General features: G+C 37.1%; 1 long non-coding RNA gene across 1 annotated transcript in view; it reads right to left on the reverse strand.

Annotated features, from left to right (window-relative positions):
• LOC145908056 (uncharacterized) overlaps positions 1-777 on the reverse strand; it is a 47,032-nt gene extending 46,255 nt beyond the window's left edge. The window contains exons 1-2 of the long non-coding RNA XR_014402927.1: positions 744-777; positions 514-646 (exon numbers count right to left, since the gene is read on the reverse strand). This is a non-coding gene — a long non-coding RNA (uncharacterized LOC145908056). The remainder of the gene's footprint in view (positions 1-513; positions 647-743) is intronic.
• Between the last annotated feature and the right edge of the window lie 12,009 nt (positions 778-12,786).

Consider the following 12,786-nt stretch of genomic DNA (forward strand, 5'->3'; position numbering starts at 1 on the left):
CTTGTGATACCCCAGATAGTGTGACATGTCGTGTTGGGGTCTAAATATGCCAAAGGACCCCCACTGTCACCCCTACACGTGTGTCAGTGCCGTCGTTCTGAAAAACAAGATTGGAAATTGTTTGTGGAAATATTTTCAGATAAACAAGAATGACTCGATTTTACCATACAGTAGCTAACAGTGGAAAAAGAAAATTTCCACTCTTACTGCAGTAAACATTGTCAGGCTCAAACAGCCAAGTAGGCGACTGCAATTCTCATGGACGAATATACTCACTGGCGCCACTGGTGGCCATTTTTTTGCTGGACGTGCTGCGATTAATTGGAAAATGGTGATTTGTTCATTCTTCTAAAAATGAAATGAGATTTTTGTTTTTATTACTGTTGTCATAGATGTCACTTGTATCTTGTTCAATGTTAATACATAAATATAAAAGAAATAGGGTAAGTTTGTACAGCGCCGAAAAGTTTTCAAGTAACATGTGCTTTGTATAATTTCATCTTTTAACATTACCCCAATGAACAATTATATCCAGAAACATAGAAAACTTCCTGCACCCCGCATTCCCCAACCAGATATTCCATACTCATATTGTGACGAAAACTGGTTTTGTCCAAGAGGCAAACATGCTGACTGCATAAATCCACTGCAAACATAGAAATAGGTTGGTAATGGGACAGAAAAGTCCATGGATTACATTTGAATAAAATTGTGATTCTGTACTAAAATCCAAGCTGACATACTGATTATATAGAGAGAATATTCAAATTTAGAAAAAGTGAGATCATGTGTAGAACGACATTGTCCCCGTAGACTTTTCACTTGAATGATTTGCAACAGTATAGTTGGAAATGATCACATAGTGAGGTTTTCCTCTTCAATAATTAGGTCGTGTCAATCCTCTGATTTGTAGTAACCTGTAACCACCCACCCTGGGCCCCGATCGCTGGTTTCATTGGATAACAGAACACCATGGAAACAGCTCAATAATACTATTTGTTGTTTTAGAAGTTAATCAAAAAACATCAGCAAATCAATCCTTGAGACTGGCTTATGTACGAAATGTTTTTTTATGAAACAGATTGCACACAAGAAACACTCACATTTGAGGTGAATTTAACACAATGTGAAGCTGTAAGAAGGTAATGTCAAGTTTGGGGTTTACAGCATGTTAGTGGATGTCTCCAATGTATGGAAACCTGTTGAAATTGAAAAAGTAAATTAGTTTTCTTGATGTTATGTGAATATCACATATCTTGCACACTTGCATAGAATGTCACCATTAACTAACTTAAAAGTGTTTCTTCGGTTTGACGTTGTAACACTTAAATCATTTTTACCTGTTGTCATTTTTGACAAACAAGTTGCAGATTTTAACAACTTTTTGTTAGCTTTTAAACTGGGTTAAAATATAATCAATCAGATTATTCATCAATACTTCATTATTTTGTAACAATTAAATAACAATGACTTATATCAATGGTGGGGAAGGTCTAAAAACATAACCTTGTCTTAGAAAATTCATAAAATATCATTTATGCAAAACTTTTTGTGTTAATTAAAAGCAATACTGCTTACCGTATGTTTGTCATCTTTCATTGCCATTTTCTGTTATGAGTAAGATTGCATTCTAACGGAGTGTGTTTAACTTCTAATACTACAATATGGGTGTTTTTTACCCAGGATTGCAGAGAAGTATTGGTGTTTACAACAACTAAATTATTTCCAGTCGTTATTTTCCAATCCTCAGGTTGGCATCGCTATGACTCTGCAAAAACAATTATATCTTTTCATAGACCCATTGGAAGTAAACTAAATATCTATAAATCATAGAATTAACGTCTAGCGCCATCTTTCGGCCAACACACGCAATCTATGTTACTCAGAACCAACGCAATCTGTTTGAAAATGGGGGGGGGGGGGGGGGGGGGGGCATTAATTCAATTCAATTGAGCTGTGGCATCGTATTAAGAGGATAGTGAAGATTAAACTGATACACGGCCACGCCAAGCTCTTCAATTGTTTTATTGATAAATTGTGCTATTATGTGGAAGTGCCTTAAACAAACTATCATCTTATAAACGTTTGAAAATTGATTTTAGGCACAGAAGGGTACGTCTATATATTCAAACTCTGACAAGCAATGTGCCAAGTGGTCATAAAGACTGAACACAAAATAAAAGTTTCATACGATGCCACAGCTCATTTGAATTGAATTAATGCCCCCGCCATTTTCGAACAGATTGCGTTGGTTCTGAGCAATGTACATTGCGTGTGTTGGCCGAAAGATGGCGCTAGATCCATGGTTTATAGATATTTAGTTTATTTCCTATGGGCCTATGAAAAGATATAGTTCAGGTAAAAAGTCAGCCTGGGTATAGATTGCGTAGATTGCGTAGATTGCGTAGATTGCGTAGATTGCGTAGATTGCGTAGATTGCGTAGATTGCGTAGATTGCGTAGATTGCGTAGATTGCGTAGATTGCGTAGATTGCGTAGATTGCGTGTTTTAGAGAAGCCCATATGGCGGTGGCAACACAGTGGTAACAAGATAAGGGCAACATACTCTGGTTTGCACGTACATAATTTATAAACACACGTTGCTGACCCCTGCTGCACTGACACTGGTTAAGAACCACTGGTATAAGCTTAAATTCCCCAAAAAATTGTCTTCTTCAGAAAATTTCACAAGCCCTGCATATATATATAATTTACTGTGAGATGGAGCCCGACGGCAGCACTGGCTTTAGCATTTTCATGGACATAGGGTTTTCACCTCGATTGGCTTCAGAGGTTTGCATCCAGTGTTTGTGGAAATCTTTGACTGGTTGTTTGGCGAGAAAAATTGTCAGGAGCCAACACCAGGCTGCACTGATGAGACCTAACAGATCATCACATTGGCCCAGTCGTCCAGTCTGCAACTCACTTAATATGATTTCTGTTGACAAAAGTTACGAATTAATTTAGTTTGGGGTCAGCATGATGACTAGGAATTCTTCCAGCAACAATTCATTGCGTGGATTAGTGATAGGTTTTGGAGCCGATAAGATTGTTCTCATTATTTTTTTTGTTCGGATTTTGGGTAAAATTTATTCAAGGATTTTTTTCTAATTAGGATTGACTCAAGGAATTATTTAAAAATAAACACAGCAACTAACTTTTCCACAGCGCAACTAAACCGAAAATAAGTGTTTATGTACAACAGAACAATACAAGACATACACTTACTTCATTAACCAACATATTCTCTTGTAACTTGATTCATGGACGTTGTCAGTTTGTGGGAGTTTCACTCTTCATTTGCAATGAGATTTCGTGCATTTAAAACCAATACATTGGAAAATAAGATATTTTGGGACAGTTGAAGTTTTAATTTTATTCCAAGACCAAGTAGATCCGTCTGTTACGTTCCTACATGACAACATTCTATTCCACAAACAACCCCTGGTATTCTTTCTTCTGAAAACTGGAATAAAAATGTCGGAAAATTTTCGTCTCACTTTCTGCTCCAGACATATTTCACTTTATAAATTTCGCAGCAATTTTATTGACAATAAAAAACATTTATTTTGAACAAATCACAAAAAAAACACAAATAATTCTGAAAGTCTCGTGTTTTGTTTCAATCCGGACCACTGGAGTCTGCATCGGATGAGAAGAAGGAATATTTACTGATAACTCAAACCATGAACTCTCGGCTGAAAAAAAATCACAAAACTTTTAATTTCATCAAAATTAACGAAACCATGTTTTAATGTAAATATAAATTAAACAAATTCTTACCGGGTTTTTCAGTTTTTTAATCACTTCTCTCAAGACTCGAATAGATTCGGAATCGAATCCGCATCTATCCAGCCACAACTCATCCACTTTAGGGAGAATCCGACAAATATTTCCAACATCTTTTCGTTCAAACTTGTTGAATCTCAGGTTGAGAAATCCCAACTATTAAAAATACAAAAATTGGTCGGAAATCTTTGTTTCAAACTTTTTTTAAAACAATTTTTTTTCTTAAAACCGGATTAAAATTAACTCCATGTTTTCACTTTTGATTAAAAAAGTAAGTTTTATAAAAATATCATGGATTTAAACAAATATTTATTCTCAAAATAATGAAAACCAACCTTGGGTCCCATCTTCATAATCGCTTCACAGATCATGTTTAAAGTTTCGGAATTAAGTCCGCATTTCCTCAACACCAGCCTCAAACCGGGTTTTCGAATCCGTGGGAGGAAATCCGCGAGAGCGAAAACATCCGAAATCTTCAGTGGGATATGATTTAAATCCAACCCCCGAGGACAAGAGAGGGCGATTTCATCTCTAAATATTTCGTCAACTTCCTGTAAATCTACGAGGAAATCTGAAACAGGGACAAGTTTATTAAAACAAACATGGCGGAAGTTTTATTAAATCACGAAAACTTTTTATTGCAAACTTCAAACAAGATTTCTTCACTTTTAATCGGATTTAAACAAAACAAGATCCAACAAATTAATCAAATACAAAAACCTTAACTTACTGGAAGGAAAATATAAACTTTATCCGACAAAAAATATGCGACCTTTCTTTAAAACTTTCAACCTGAACATTTTTATTCCATTCTCTTCTATGAGAACAATGAAATTGCGACGTCACAATACTTACTGTGACGTAACAGATACATTTACAAACCGGCATCACACAGACTGGAAATAAATACTAACCCCGTAACTCGTATCCACCAGGCCTTTTTTCTCGCAGGTATTTCGAAAGTTTCTTCAACAACTTTTTCGCACGTTTGTCTGAAAATAACAAGATCAACATTTACAGCAAAAATAGAAGCCATGTATTTGGAGACAAGTGCAACAAAACAAATATGTTACATAACAGCAGCATCTTAACTTTGGCAATAGTTTCTTTGTCCCAGCTTTTTACACCTAAATGCCTTGTATAACCTTGCTGGTTACAATTATTACAGCAGAATGATTTTCTTATGTTTAGATGAGAAAAAAGGAAAGATTGTTTTTAATGTAACTGACTACCATGGTTTTGTTCCTCATTGTTAAGTGTGGAGGATTCTGGATCACTGGAAGCAGTCTTGACTGAGGTTGATGGCAAGGTTTTTAGACTGGAACCACTTCCATCACCTGTAAAAAACAATCAACATAATAACTGCAATTTAATGGCATTTATGTACACCATCAGGGTTAACCCAATGCGAAGGCCTTACTTTATAATTTTAACAATAAATAAATTAGTTTACAGTGGCTTAACAACCAAGCTGGACCTGGGCATTCTAGGCCAATGCTCTGTCTGTGGGAATTCGCCAGTTGGACTTTACAGCAGGGATGCACAACTCAAATGTCATATTTGGCTTGCCAGTGGTTTTTGCCTGCTTTACTGGGAATAGGGGATTTAATTCAGCTATGCTGTATTCATAGGCTAATCACTGCTTAAAACCACAATGGGAGTCCATTTCAAAAGCAAATCAAAAATGAGGCATTTTTGGAGCCATCGAGATCTATAAATATTCTTACTAACTGTTTCAAGTACAGCAACAGCAAAATGTTTTAAAAAAGACATAATAATTGAGAGCTGCAGACAGGGTGTGCATGCACTGTTTTGGCCTATGAGGTCTCATCAGTGCACCTGTTCCACAGTCAACAGCTACACTGATGAGACATCATAGGTCGAAACAGTGCATGTACACCCGTCTGCAGCTCTGAAATGTATACACATGTGAAATGTTGTAATATTCACACCATTTGTCAATTAATTTAAGTGCCCAAAACCACAGGTGTATGCAAAACAATGGATATAATAAATACCAAAGAATTTTTGTGTTACAAAAATGGTATACTTCAGTACTTGCACTAAAAATCAATTAAGCAGCGTGCGTATATAGGGGAGAACTTACTTTTTACATGTCCTAGTTCACCACCATCTATTTGATGTATTCTGGTTGCCTCAAGTTCAACTGCAGCAGTGGACGTTTCACCAGCTGTAGAAACATATGTTAAAAAGCAGAAGCAATTGTGGACTGGGTTACTGTTACATCTCAGCAAATTAACCAAAAAGCTAAATTGATAAAAAAAATACAGCAAACAAATAAAATGTAAGGTTGCACACCAAGTAACAGCGGCATCACAGCCAAGCCTGGTAAAGCTTCTTTTCCTGACAGCTCAAAAGATATAAAAAAGCACTGGAGTTTGAACTCATAACCCTGGTCATTAGGAACCATAGTTCTACCAAGTAAGCTATGAAAGTTCCAAAAAATGGAAACACCCTGTCTGGCTGCGATGTCACTGCCAAGAAGCAGGGAATTAAAATTCAATAATTTGAAAATTTTACCTTTTCCTGCACGTTTTGGATGTTTCTTTGAAAAAAAACTCGCAAAAAAACCTGTACGTTTCTTTGTGGCAGAATTGGAAGAAACTAAACAAAAATACTGAGTTTATCAAGTCAAGCATAATCATGCTATAACACATAATACACTGTCAAATCTTATGCAGCCCAGTTTAAAAATGAAAGGATTGTTGTTATGTTATGTTTTCTGCTTTGTATATATTTATCACCATTATCCAGCGACTGTTTTGAATGTTGGGCCTTGGAAGTTGTTGCGCCATCTAATGTTTTGGATGAAGTAGATTTTACATCTGTTGAAGCCTAACGTTGTAAAACAATGAGTCACAATATATAGTATAGTATATATCTTTCTTTTTCTTTCAATTACATTTAATTTCATTGCTAAGTAATCAGCAAAGTTTTGTCAGCAAAAAAGATAACAGAAACACATTTTTAATACACAAATACCAAAAAAATATAGTACTGACGGATTTTATGCATCTTGGAAATTGTCGTACCGCTGACAGCACTATTGACAGGATCAGATTCTGAACTGGTTTCACTACGTCCACTTCCAGAGGCTTAGATTGAAAATTATAAAATAAAAATAATGGTCATTACAGCACAAACTTTCCAATGCGCTGCACATACCTGGTTTGTGTCCGAGCAAAAGGCCACACACAAAACGACGAACCATTGCCCAATGGGGTTTGTTAATCAAATCGTCAATATTTGATCAAATTCTTCATCTGACATGAACATAGAAATGTAGTATGCACCAAACATTTCCTGCAGAACTTGATGAAGGTAGTAGAAGAGAAAGCTCTCCCATCAAAGACTCTACGACTGGGAAACCGGGAGAACTTTGCCATTTTGAACACTACATCCTGTACTTTTACATCTTCTAAACCTACTTTTTGAAGGTCTTCATGTGTGAACACAACGGTTTTACGAACCATCCCTTCATATGCGATTTGGCCAAGTGGCAATTTGAGGTTTTCTAATTTCTCTCCTTTTGCATGCTCAGAGTGACCAAGATGTTGCAAAACTTCATCAAATACATTAGTTATGGTGGAAATACTATGTTCCTCACCAAATAACCCAGCATAAACAATAAATTGTAAAAGCATTGGATTGCGGCATAAATCAAGCAATTGTGGAGATTTAGTTGCAAGTTTGTTCCACAGTTCATTTGCTTTATCACCCGAGTAGCTATCAAACAGTGTCTTTGCATCCTCAGGAGAAAGATCACTGACATAAATTGTTGGCTTAGGTCGGAGTCCTAATGGTATTAATAGTAATGAGTGGGGCCGAGAAGTAAAAATCAATGTAGATTTTGGAAAAAATTGCCTGCTGCAAAGGTTAGCAACAAGCTGTTGTACTGGCAAGGGAGTGTGATACTTCTCACTTACAGGTGCCATGTTTTCTAGTGTCCAGGTTGCCTGATCTAATCCATCAAAAATAAAAGCACACTTTTCTGGGTTCTTTATCATCCACTGGAAAACCAAACTGAGTGTTTCCTGTGAAGCATGGTTGAACTGGTTATCCAGCAGAAGCTCCTGCAAAGTAAGCTTTCTATCGCCGTAGTTTAAATACATGAACCGAAGATGAAGCACTAAGTGATCTTCTGTTTCTAGTTGCCTGCATAATCTCTTTGAAAGAGTGGTTTTGCCGCATCCAGCCGGTCCAAGGAAAGCTAGAAATATGCCTTGCTGGTTGTGTTCTTTAAAGCTTGAAACTAGTTGGGGAAATTTGATGTGTTCACCAACAAATCGATCATTGTCCCCCTTGCTTGTTGATGGCTGAAACTCATTTTCCTTTTGAGGATCAATTCCTTTGTAAATATCAGTATCTATCAGTGTTGGTTGAACCTCTGGTATTTCAACCTTTTGCAACTCTTCACTGTAAGGGACAACATCGAAATCAAGATTTTCAAGCTGATACTTTTGGATTTCATCAACTGCCTGTTGCAACTTTTCTTCTGCAAATTTTAAACAGGTTTTTCAGATAATAAATCTATGTTACAGTGGTTTCTTGAGAAACAGCGAGCTCTAGCATCTATGTTTGGCTGGGTTTTACTTTTAGTGCAACACGCTGCATAACCATAACGCAAATTGAAGATTAGCGTTTATCAGTAAAATTAGATTATGATGGTCACGTCTAATGCCACAGAAAAATTATAAAATCTCAAGTACAAAAACGGGAAAAAAATTGTCTGCTGTTTAGTTTTTTAGCCATCCGTATTATATTTCATCATATTTTCATTTCAAATGCTTGTTTCCAAAGTTTTAGTTGATCTAAATCTTATTTTACGTCAATTCATGGAACTACTTTGCTTCGTAGTAGTAGGAACAAACATAATTTCAGATGACATCAGGAAACATCACAGAGTATATTTTGTTGTAACCGGCAAATTTCGAGTTGTAAGTTTCTGATTGGTTGTATTTTTACCCACAATGCAGTATGCTTAATGGAACATAAAACAAAATTTGTTAAAGGATGCATATTGGTATTTCTATCAAAATAAGTTTAGCGGCGGAAAATGTCCACTTGTCACAAGTGGATGACAAAGCAATCAGTGATGCATGGGGGTCAATTTCGCAGTTGAATGAGCGTATGCATGTGCTGTTGCTTTGGCGAATTCGATCCAGTTTTGGACAGTTTTAAGTAGAGTTTTGGGCGTTTTAAGTCAGGTTGCTCCGTGGTAACGTGTGTTGTATAAAATTGTCAAACGGTTTAATTTTGTGGTAATATCTGCAGAATAATGAAAGACTTGTCTGTGTTGAACGGCAAAAAGTTTTGTGTGGTGTTTCAGCTACAGTGTTTGTTTTACATGTTGGCCAAACAAGCGTGAAGAAAATTCCTTACTTTCTTAGCCCATGTGATCGGCGTGAAGATGCCTTGGTAACTTACTGGCGCCGTAGCTTCACTTGACAGTTTGGCTCAACACAAAATACGGTAAACTGGAATCTTCTGTCCACCGTAATCCATATTGGACATAACTGTCCCTGTACTGTCGTATCTACCAACTGATTTAAACGTTTTCACAAACACTTTTACTTCCCGTATGTTTGCTCAGTTTCGCTTGTCACAGCTACCAAAGTATTTCAATACTTGTAGTCAAATGGTTTGTAAATTGTTTACATAGGTTATTTGCGATGTCACAATTAAGGTTATAAGTTGTGAGCAAACTATTGAAACAATTCATGTCTTGATGCCACATATCCAAAATGTTTGCAGTGGCAACATATAACCACATTTGTAGAATGGTTTAGTATCTCCGTGGAAACTCTTTCATCAATTTTTCGCGGCACACACAGTTTTCGAAACATGTTAGATGCATTATTCTGTCAAGCTGTAAAGTGCTCTATTCGTTCAAGTAGACAAAAATGATTGCTTTCTCATCATGATTCTACAAGGGAAGTGAGAGCTCCCGAGCATCTGGATCCAAACACAAATTACTAAACACATAAAAGTATCTGAAAACTTAACACCTTTCGCGCGAAAAGGTCACGGACAGCATGCTTTCGTCTTAAATGCTGAAGTCAGACACATTCTTATTTCAATCGGAATATTGCTTTCCTTAAAAGCAGAGGTCGGTGTTGAGACAACCAAGACATGCACACCCACAGCCCCCAACAACTACCGTAACTGGAACTTAGACAGCCTCTATCTCAGTGGTATATATGTTGTAATACTTAATACATAAAAGACAACGATTTACATGAACTTGCGTTTCGTGACATAGCACCAGATTTCCATAGGAATGCATCATATTCCAAACTTCCCTAACTCCCATACCTCGTTTATCTTCTGATTCTGTATTGGTTGATTCATGGTAATGGGCGTGATGATGATGATGATCTTCCACAGTCTGATGCAGATGTTCATGATGATGTACGTCACCAATATGTTGGTGCAGGTTCTGGAATGGAATAAGCAAAAGTTACCAAACACACTAATATTAATCGACCAAAAAAATTCTGTCACTCACAAATGACTTTCTCAAACCCCTACCACCAGTACAGCAAATCTTAATATTCAAGAACAACAAACTTACCTCGGCAACAATGCTTTGTGGGTTTTCTCCTTCTGTTTGGTGTTCGGCCATTCTTGGATTAGCAGGTGTAGCTTTGTATTGCAAGTACAGTATAGAAATATATCACACATACATAGCCTACAAACTGCGAGAAAATTTTGTATGCAAAGGAGGATCATAGAAATGCAACACTCTGTGTTACATCACCACGTTCATTTTTGATAGTGGCGTAACAATGATCTATATGCGTTACACTTCTTTTCGAATGCCATTGTTGCTTGTTACTGATCAGTTCTGTTATTTGAAGCGTGCTGGTAGGGTAAAATACTAGTTTGCGTCAGTTATATTGTTTATTTACCAGTTTCAGAGATAATTTTAGCTTAAATGTTTATGTTCTTTCGTTGGCTACAAATTAAGCTGTCATAAGGAAACGTGACCAGCTAAAAAAACAGTTGGTAAGTGGTTGCTAGCCTTCATTGTTGGCTGTGTTGTTGATCGTAGAATTTTTATAGAAAACTGTCGTTACTATCTGTGACGTCAAAGGGAAAAGGAGTGTTTCTACAAAAGTAGCTCTACCTTTTACTTAGCCCTCGCAGGCATAGGCATCGATTTAGGGGTGACTGGGATGACATGCCACCCCTCACCAACAAACAGGGGTGACAACATATGCATTGTCACCCCTGGATTTCGTTTAAATTAAAAATGATTGTCAGAAAAACTAGGGATGCACCGAAAGTTCGGTTTGCCGAATTTATTCGGCCGAAACTAAGGTTTTCGCAATTATTCGGTTTCGGCCGAATATTTCTGCAAAATTCGGCCGAAACCGAAACTTTTTTACTGCATAAAACGCTGATACGCAAAGTTTAGAAAAGGTTAGAATCCTTGTTTAAACTGTAGGATTGTGTTCGTTTCATTTGTTTACTTTCCCAGAAATGATAAAAATCAAGTTATAGCAGTTGGAACAAGTCGAGGTTATTCTTTAAGCGCCAAAAAGGCTGTATGATAGGATTAGATCCAATCCAGTACATCATGTTTTGTTTAAATTTATTGCGTTGAAAGAGATGGATACCAAAATTAGTTTCGGTTTATTCGGCCGAATTAATTCGGCAACTTTTGCCGAATATTCGGTTTCGGCCGAATATAAAAATAGCTGTTTCGGTGCATCACTAAGAAAAACCACATACATTATACTATGTGTTAAGCTAGTTTCAAACGACCTGTATGATCACCGTCACAATCATGACAAACACAAGTGCCTCGTGGATTGTTGCATAGCGCGGCAATTGTTGTAGCATAATGGTAAGAATCGGCATTGTTACGTAATAGGTTTATAAGTTTGCAAGCTACAGACAGGGTGTGTACACGCACACACTATTTTTTGCTTCTTTTGCACATAGGTTTATAAGTCATTTTATAATTACTACATCTGCATTAGACCGAGTGAAACAAAATGTGCCGCTTTCAGTAAGGGGTCCGTAATTAGTGTTTAAAACTTGCTACAACGACATGATTCGGTGTAAAAATAAAGTGACACGAAACGGAATTTGCGTCGTTTGCCTATGTTTAAGGCGATACGACTGACGAAATGTTTTTTGCGTGTTTCTAAAACCTGGAAAAGTCACCCTTAATATTTTACAAAACGTTAAAAAAATCGACGCCTATGCTCGCAGGCCAGGAGTTCAGAGTCTACACTCCTATGCAAAATGTTCCATGCATGTGTGCTTTGAGCAAACCTTGTTTACTCATGCGAACGGTTAAGTTTCTGTCAATATTATTCCGCAATAGGCAACAAACATCGCTACATACACGTGCCAGTAAACAATATTACCAAAAGTAGACAAGACATTTGCAAAAGTTTTCCGAAAAAGTAGTTATGTCCTAGGGGAGCTAGGTAGTTGTCTAGCAAATACCCATGCAAGGCGACCAATGTGCTTGGAAATTAATATCACATTGGAAACGAAATCGAATCGCGTGAGAAAACAATTGGCAGCATCTGTGTACTTTGAAATGAGATACATCGCCCTAAACAAAATGGGAAACGGGGATCCGAACGTCAATCACGTGATCTGACTGTTTCTGTTCCAAATGTGCCATGTCACGTAGCTGCGTAACATATGTGTAGGTTTATTTTCCAGTAGAAAACACTCCTGTCAAATGTTCTCGCTTGCGCCTGGATGCCTTTCGTGTACTATTGTGGTTCGCGTACCACTGGTTGGGAACCACTGGCGTAGATGAACCGCCAGAATAACAAAAAAAACCTTAAATGTTAAAATGTCCTGTTGTTCATTTTTTCCACAAAATTTCTCTCAATATTTTGTTTCTTTTTGAGCGAATTTCCAACAACACTCAACACCAACTGACTTGCAGACTAAAAACCCTGAAACATACTAAAACTGCGGTCTCTCAAACTCGCCTTAGCAACAG

Source organism: Ascidia mentula, chromosome 7, assembly GCF_947561715.1.
Source record: "Ascidia mentula chromosome 7, kaAscMent1.1, whole genome shotgun sequence".
NCBI lineage: Eukaryota > Metazoa > Chordata > Ascidiacea > Phlebobranchia > Ascidiidae > Ascidia > Ascidia mentula.